An 8777-nucleotide genomic window follows, 5' to 3' on the forward strand; every position below is an offset into this window, starting at 1 on the left:
AGTAACGTGAGGGACTTAATGGATTAAGTCCTTAATGGGTTAAGTGAGAAACACTTAACCCTAATTGTCACTTTATACGAAACCCTAATTTCTTTTGGGCCTTTCTATTGGGTTTTGGTAATTGTATTATTAATGGGCCATCCAAGAATAATCATAAGGACTAGAATATGTTGATGGGCTTAGGGTAAGGCCCATATGAGGGTGTGGGCCCAATTTGGAAAATTGGGCCATATGTTGGGCTTTGGCCCATTACTTGACTATTGAGCCTTTAGTGTGTGAGTTGGACTTTGGGCTTGGAACCCAATTATTAATTGGGTGTTGTTTGATGTTGACAGTTTGGGAATCTGTCAACCAGCAGCTGGAGTTTTATCGGCGGGACTTCAGCAGTGCCAGGTGAGTTATCCTCACTATATCAACAGGGTCTAAGGCACCAAGGCCGACCCTTTATGGATTGTATTCGGATCATTGCATTTTATGCTTACTAATTTACATCCTGATAGTTAGGATGGTGATATGCTATGTTTTAGTGACCCAGTTGGGTCGGTATCCTGGTATATAGGATGATGCTATATTAGTGACCTGTTAGGTCGATATCCTGGTTATGGATTGTTGCTATGCTTTGTGATCTGTTAGATCAGTTTGGCTGTTATATACATGCTAGTGTTATATGATATCTATGTGCACATGATTGTCCTGGTTATAGGATAATGATATGTTAGTGACCGGTTAGGTTTGTATCCCGGTTATTGGGATGTTGCAATGATTAGTGATCTGTTAGATCGGTTTGACTAATATATGATATGTGCTAGTGTATGATATTTATGTGCACATGTTTGTTTGATTGGGGGGTTGGGTTGAGGCGGTCCTGCTTTGTGCTGTAGGCCAACATACCCGACGAGCGGTCCGGATAGGCTGTAGGCCCTGCGAGGCAGTCCAGACAAGCCGAAGGCTCGGAGAATAGTCCATATAGATTGAAGGCCTGTGAGGCGGTCCAGTCAGGATGACGACTCATTATGCATGCTGTTCTGTGTTGGTTATATGATATGGTTATGTTTGTATGGTGTTGGTATTTTGGGGTAACTCACTAAGCTCTCGGGCTTACAGTTTCAGTTTATTGTTTTAGGTACATCAGATGATCGCAAGAAGGCAAAGGTGTGATCGTACAGCTCCTCATATTTTATGGTTTTATGAATTGATTATGGGGATACTCTGATGTCTAAACTATTTTGATAACAAACTATAATAACTTGATGGTTTTAAAATGTATTAAAAACTTTTAATTTGGCTTGAATTTTTCGGGTGTTACAAGTTGGTATCAGAGCCTTGGTTTGAGTGAATTGGAGGAACATTCGTGTGAATCCAGTCTCAAATCAAGGAAAGGTTTTCAAAATGATTTCTAAAATGGTTTTCAAAATAAGTAAAGGAGGATGCAGAGTGTACGATTAGCCGGAGCCAGTAAGTAGACCCAAAAATACCATACAATTATTTGATTATGTGATATGTTAGAACAGCATGCTAGTGCTAGGCTAAGGATCTTTAGGAATTGCATGATAGAATTGCCTGATTATATGATGCCTGCTAGCCTAGGGTTTCCTTTATATGAGATTGACATCATTACTGTAGTTGCTTAGTGTATGCATCACAGTTATACATAATTAAGATCTTATAGCATGAGAATGTTTGATTTGGACTTATGTTCTGTCATTGTTTGACTGGGGGCTTAGGGTAGGATCGGATATTCAAAAGTCTATCAGGTCCAGTGTTATGTATGACTAGAATACACTAGTGCTGCAGGGTTGGTGGAAGTTTCATGGATGGGCGGGTTATGTGAGGCCGGGAGGCCAGTTACAGGACATTTAGCATTCCTCTAGGAGTGAGGATTGAGTGCTTTCTATATTTATGTATATTGTTAGGGCGTTGTGATGATACTTGAGACAAATATAGGTAGGTGTGGAAGGTAGTATGGGCCCGTACTACTGAAAGCACAGGACCCATACGCGTAGTAAGGAAGTCACAATCCCTAGGGTTTGGTTTGGAATTGGTTCTTTGTCATTATATGGGTTATCAGAGATCTTCCTGGTGTCTTACCAGAATGGTGGTTACGAGACGTCTAGAGACCGGATCCAGGGTAGGATCGGGAGCTGCCAGCCAGGATAGGCCAGCATTGCCAAAGGACCGTGTCAGTGAGATCATCCGGGAGGAGGTGATCAGGTTTGTCTGGGGACAGTTACCGGAGATGTGTGGGTCTATTAAGACCACCATGGTTGAGTATTTAGACGAGCGCTATGCAGCCATTGTTGAGACGGCTGCCGCAGTAGCTTCAACAGCTGTAAAGTTGGCTGAGGGAAGAGCCAGTCGTGTTTTCCAGTATCGGGACTTCGATAGCACGAAGCCCCGACCTTCGGTAGGGTTTAGGACCCGGTTATAGCCATGAGGTGGCTATATGATATGGAGGGATGTTGCTTCACATGTTCATGTCCTACTGACCAGAAGGTCAGGCACGCTCTGAACCTGCTGAGGTTTGGGGCGAAGGACTGGTGGGAACTTGTTACTAGGACATATTTTGATGAGCAGAGGGCTGCAGTTACTTGGGATCAGGGAGATTTTCTGTACTCGTTACATCCCGCATGTTGAGCGGGAGAGTCTAGCACATTAGTTTCTAGATTTGAGGTTTCGGGGGTCTTGTACGAGGCCGGGATTTGAGTCGCAGGGACTCCGGAAGGGAGTGATGATTGTGATTAGCTGGAGTTTCGCAGCTGGAAGCAGAAGGGCTAATTGATGGATAGGAATGTCGTTTTCTAGGGCAAGGATTGTGCCCTTTTCAGCTTTGCAAACACAAAGGAATGAGCAGGCTTGTAACCCAAGGATCAGGTTGTATTCCAGCTCGGGGTCAGTTGGTCGTCGGAATTAGCGACAGTAGTGCAGCGCTGATGAACGCAGATGGGTCGAAGTGACATAAGTATTTTGTGAGGTTCGGTTCGCCTTTGATCGCTTGTGTTAGGCGGTAAGGATTGATTGTGCAATCTATTGAACTTTTGGGATTGTAGACTATGTTTTGGGAGTAGTTGTAGCCCGATTTAGGGCAAAGGTTGTTTCACCTACTGCGGTTCAGTTGTGGATGATCGAGTTGGTGAGTGAGTCAGGGTGCGAGGCCCTGAATGATATGATTCCTGGAGCCAAAGCGGGAAACTTGTTGAAACACTTTGGGAAGAAGGGTATTATGTGGGAGGTCTGCGGACAGGGTCCCACATGATGGTTATTTAGCATCGTCAGGATTCAGTAGTTCAATAACCGTTATTGGATAGCAGAGGAAAATGCCAAGGGAAGTAGCTCGTTGCTGAGATGCTAGTTGGAGAATCTATCTTTTGGACTTCAAGATTTGAGTGTGGGATCATTAAAGTTTTAGGGACTGTCGGTTTCCCTGGGATTCAGGAAATATTCATCTAGTTCTTAGAAGTGTGTGGTCACTTGTGACCGGCTGGTAACGGAGCACCAATTGCAAGGAGTTGGCTGTCATCAGATCGATCGTTGGAAAGTGTGAAGGATTGGAACATTCTCCAACTTTCATGTATTGTGAGGACTTAGTCGAATCTAAGTGGGGGAGAATTGTTCCGGGATTCAGAAGCAGGAGCGGTTTAGAAAATGGGATGAGTTTTGCATCGTTATCAGGAAGGAAGACAACCCTAGTGGCGGTTTGGTGTGAGTGTCATGTGAGTTGGGAGTCGGTAAAAACTCCCCAGCCTGTGAATCGCGTCTTCTCAATGCTTGATAGCAGAACTTGGGAAATCTGGTTGGGATTCTAGCCATGAATTTAGTTCAGTAGTATGTTAGGTCGAGCGCGTGTTCGACCAGTATGGAAAGTGTTGTAAGACTGCGGGGGTAGCCGTAGCATTCACTAGCGATCAGTTAGCATGGAAGGTGTTGTAAGTGTGTGGGTGTAGCCGCAACCTTCACTAGGTTGGTAGATGGAATAAGCGTGTTGTTAGGATGCGGAAAGGACAGTAGTAACCACCAGTCTGGGTGTAGCAGTGAGGAAATGAAAACCCACGGATTGGATCTCGGAATTACCCAAACAGATTGGATCGGGTTGAGCCGGTGATTGGACTGCAGAAACGCCACTACAATAAGAGATCAAGAAAGCAATGGATTGCTTAAGGTTGCTTGTGATGTAAGGCTACCATTGGTCAAGTAACAATCGCTCTTAGTCGTGGATTTGGTAGCGGCGGGGTACACGCATGGATCCAACTGGTTGGATCAGGAGGTTGTTAGAGTCGCAGTGGCATGATAACTAGTGGTAACTAGTTCCAGGGAAGGATTTTGTTTGGGAGTCGTAAGAGGCAACTATGTGGGAGTCCTTAGCTCCGCGACCGGGCCGGAACTCGGTATTTCAGATGAGTGCGACTCGGTTGTGGCGAATAAGAGGATTTTGGGTGAGATCCAAGGATGGTCCTTGGAGTTCAAGTTATGGGTTAGACCCGAGTTATATATATCATGGTATTCCAATCAAAGGTATTCCATCCTAGGGATGACTGGACCCGTTGTAGGCATGCATGGTATTCCAGCCCGAGGCTGATTGGGCCAGGTATGAGTGTTTATGCTTAGGAGCCGATTATTATATGTATGTGATTCGGAAACGAAGGAAACATTGTTTTGTTGATCCAGAAAGGGTTCACCTCCCAGTTACATCTCGTTGTTTATTACACCGCTAGGAATTAGTTATCAAGACGAGTTTCTCTTGAGGAAGTACCTAATCTCTTGTCAAAAGAGAATTACAGGTAGCAATGTGGGATTGTGATTCTGTTTTGAGTGGGAACCCCAGGTTATTAGCAGTTGGATAGCCAGTTGGCAGATAAATGCAATAAATTCAACAACAATGATCTAGTGTGGGTAGTCTGTCAGGAAGCCAGACCATCTTGAGATTTCAGATTCCGGATTGAGTACATGTGATCATATTGCAAGGGAATCGTTTATTTTCAGTTTTTAGAACCATGCGAGGGTTGGTTACGGTCCCCTTAGAAAGGCTAAAGTTATGCTCGGGATTGTAGTTCAAGTTGTCGGCGGGTAAGGAATGAGAAGAGACGATTTCGAGGACGAAATCAAATTTAAGTGGGGGAGAGTTGTAACATCCCATTTAAAATATAATAATTAAATAATTAGTGGGGTGTTGGTTTTGGGAAATCCAAATGACAAGAATTAAATCTCTAAGGGGTTAAGGTGTAATATTGGGACTTAATTTGTAAAGAATTTCCTAAGTCAGGGGGTGTATGGTATTTTTGGGACTCAAATTGAAGAGATTTTGGAGGCTGGGGGGGCTGAAAGGTAAATTTTGGACCTATATTGGAAAGGTTTTGTAGAAGGAGGGGCTGTTAGGTAAATAAAGGAGTGAATTCGAAATTAGTTCTGGGAGGAGGGACTATTTATGCTATTACGGAATAAAGTTTATTAGGGTGCCGGGTATATAAACACTCCATAACCCCCAAACCCTAGAAGGGTGCATCGGCCGCCACTCGTGTTCAACAACCGCTATCACCTCGTTTCCCCCTCTTGCCCTCCGATCAAATGGAGTTTCGACGACCGCCGCCTGCTGCCTCACCACCAAGATGCCGTCAAAATCATTGCTACCGGTGACCCCATGATCGAACGAAGAGACCACCTGGACGACATTAGGGCAGCGTGTTAGCATCCTCAGATGCTCCTTCTTCTCTTTCTTCTCCTACTCCGCCTTTCAGTCATGCCGCCATTGTCGCTAGGACCGTCGAGCGCCGCCACCAACCGATCCTTTTGCTGCCGGTACTATTTCATCACTGCCATCGAATGTCGTCGCTTTCGTGGTGGTAGAAGAAGGAGACCGACACTGTGGTCGTGAGAGAAGCCGGTCGCATTTGCGGCTGTGAGGTTCGTCGTTGCTGTAGCCGCTGTGTAGCTATTCTCCCGTGAAGCTGTTGCCAATCGTCATGAGTCATGACTGCCAGCGCTGCTGCCGTTGCAAGTTCAGCCAACTGCCACCATGTACCACTATGTGCGGTTGATGTCTTGGATTCCTTGCTGCCGCCGCCTCCGTGAGCCGCCGGGGCGGCTGGGTTTATTTCACATCAGAAGGCGTTTGAATGTGTGTGTGTGCGTGTCTAGCTGGCCGGAGTCACAAGAAGGGCCACCACCACCACCGTGAGGTGGTGGCTGCCACTCCCTACCGCCACTTGCCGCCACGAGGTGGCTGTATATTTTATTTATGTTATTTTTTTCGGGTGAGTGTGTATTGGGACATCGCCTTTTAATTTGTAATCCATCAGAATAGTAAAGAAAATCCGTCACCACCACCGGCCGCCGTGTCGGGTGACGGTGTGCTTTGATTGCGTTTGGACCTCGTTTGGGGGATGTTTGGACAATGTGAGACCAATGAAACCCTAATGGGCCCAAAGAAACCCTAGTAGGCCCAATGGAACCCTAATGGGCCAATAAGGCCCAATGTGACCTAAAAGCCCAACCAATGGACTAATGAACTAGTATTGGGTTGGAAAACCCTAAGGGCATAAAACCTTAACTTATGGAAATTGAGCGGGACTCACACACGGGAATTATTTAATAAACTTGATATATTAAATAATAATCATTGGTAAACTAACTTAAGGCAATAATGGACTTAATGGATTAAGTCCTTAATGGGTTTAGTAAGAAACACTTAACCCTAATCATCATTTCATGTGAAAACCCTAATTTTGGGATTATGGGCTTGGACTTATCGGGACCCACATTTGGGTCATTGGAATGGAATTGTGTATTAAGCCCAATCACACCATATAACTTATTTAGTAAAGTGAGGGACTTAATGGATTAAGTCCTTAATGGGTTAAGTGAGAAACACTTAACCCTAATTGTCACTTTATACGAAACCCTAATTTCTTTTGGGCCTTTCTATTGGGTTTTGGTAATTGGATTATTAATGGGCCATCCAAGAATAATCATAAGGACTAGAATATGTTGATGGGCTTAGGGTAAGGCCCATATGAGGGTGTGGGCCCAATTTGGAAAATTGGGCCATATGTTGGGCTTTGGCCCATTACTTGACTATTGAGCCTTTAGTGTGTGAGTTGGACTTTGGGCTTGGAACCCAATTATTAATTGGGTGTTGTTTGATGTTTGACAGTTTGGGAATCTGTCAACCAGCAGCTGGAGTTTTATCGGCGGGACTTCAGCAGTGCCAGGTGAGTTATCCTCACTATATCAACAGGGTCTAAGGCACCAAGGCCGACCCTTTATGGATTGTATTCAGATCATTGCATGTTATGCTTACTGATTTACATCCTGATAGTTAGGATGGTGATATGCTATGTTTTAGTGACCCGGTTGGGTCGGTATCCTGGTATATAGGATGATGCTATGTTAGTGACCTGTTAGGTCGATATCCTGGTTATGGATTGTTGCTATGCTTTGTGATCTGTTAGATCAGTTTGGCTATTATATACATGCTAGTGTTATATGATATCTATGTGCATATGATTGTCCTGGTTATAGGATAATGCTATGTTAGTGACCGGTTAGGTCTGTATCCCGGTTATTGGGATGTTGCAATGATTAGTGATCTGTTAGATCGGTTTGACTCTTATATGATATGTGCTAGCGTATGATATTTATATGCACATGCTTGTTTGATTGGGGGGTTGGGTTGAGTCGGTCCTGCTTTGTGTTGTAGGCCAACATACCCGGCGAGCGGTCTGGATAGGCTGTAGGCCCTGCAAGGCGGTCCAGACGTGCCGAAGGCTCGGAGAACAGTCCATATAGACTGAAGGCCGGCGAGGCGGTCCAGTCAGGCTGACGACTCATTATGCATGCTGTTCTGTATTGGTTATATGATATGGTTATGTTTGTATGGTGTTGGTATTTTGGGTTAACTCACTAAGCGCTCGGGCTTATATCAGTTTATTGTTTCAGGTACATCAGATGATCGCAAGAAGGCAAAGGCGTGATCGTACAGCTCCTCATATTTTATGGTTTTATGAATTGATTCTGGGGATACTCTGATGTCTAAACTATTTTGATAACAAACTATAATAACTTGGTGGTTTTAAAATATATTAAAAAGTTTTAATTTGGCTTGAATTTTTCGGGTGTTACATGGATGGCCCATTATTATCCCAATCATTTAGGCCCAATAGAAAGGTCTAACAATAAATACAAGTGAAATTAGGGTTTCGCATAAAATGATGATTAGGGTTAAGTGTTTCTCACTTAACCCATTAAGGACTTAACCCACTAAGGACTTAATCGACTCAGGACTTAATCCATTAAGTCCAATGTTGCTTAGATTAATTTCTGCCAATGATTATTTTTTAATATTTCAAGTTATTAAATAATTCCAGTGTGTCCTGGTTAATTCCCCAAATTTGGGTTTTATTGGCATTACGGTTTTCCAAACCCTAATTAGGGTTTCCAACCCATACACTAGCCCATTTATCAATTTGTTGGGCTTTTAGGTCAATTGGGGTTTTATTGGGCCTATTAGGCCAACTAGAATATCATTAAGCCCATTAGAGTTTTATTGGGTAAATTAGGGTCCATAAGGGCTTACAAGGCCCATTAGAGTTTCAAGCACCCTAAACGAATCGAACTCAACGGGGCAAGCACACCGCCACCCGACACGGCGGCCGGTGGCCGCAGGAGGCGGCAGCCACCACCTAACGGTGGTGGTGATGGATTTTCTTCACTATTCCAATTAATACAAAATTACAATGAAAATACCAAAATAAACACACACACACTACACTAGAATAAACACATAC

At 44.1% G+C, this 8777-nt stretch overlaps 1 long non-coding RNA gene across 2 annotated transcripts; it reads left to right on the top strand.

Annotated features, from left to right (window-relative positions):
- Positions 1-5496: 5496 nt before the first annotated feature.
- On the top strand, positions 5497-8097 carry LOC145133215 (uncharacterized). 2 transcript variants are annotated; one of them, XR_013718479.1, is made up of 4 exons: positions 5497-6245; positions 7145-7202; positions 7691-7855; positions 7930-8097. It is a non-coding gene; the product is annotated as an uncharacterized LOC145133215 (long non-coding RNA). The 2 variants fall into 2 exon arrangements; XR_013718478.1 differs by having other exon boundaries at positions 7691-8097.
- Positions 8098-8777: the final 680 nt, after the last annotated feature.

This window comes from Lactuca virosa, chromosome 8, assembly GCF_052849685.1.
Source record: "Lactuca virosa cultivar CGN04683 chromosome 8, Lactuca_virosa_CGN04683_v6, whole genome shotgun sequence".
Classification (NCBI taxonomy): Eukaryota; Viridiplantae; Streptophyta; class Magnoliopsida; order Asterales; family Asteraceae; genus Lactuca; species Lactuca virosa.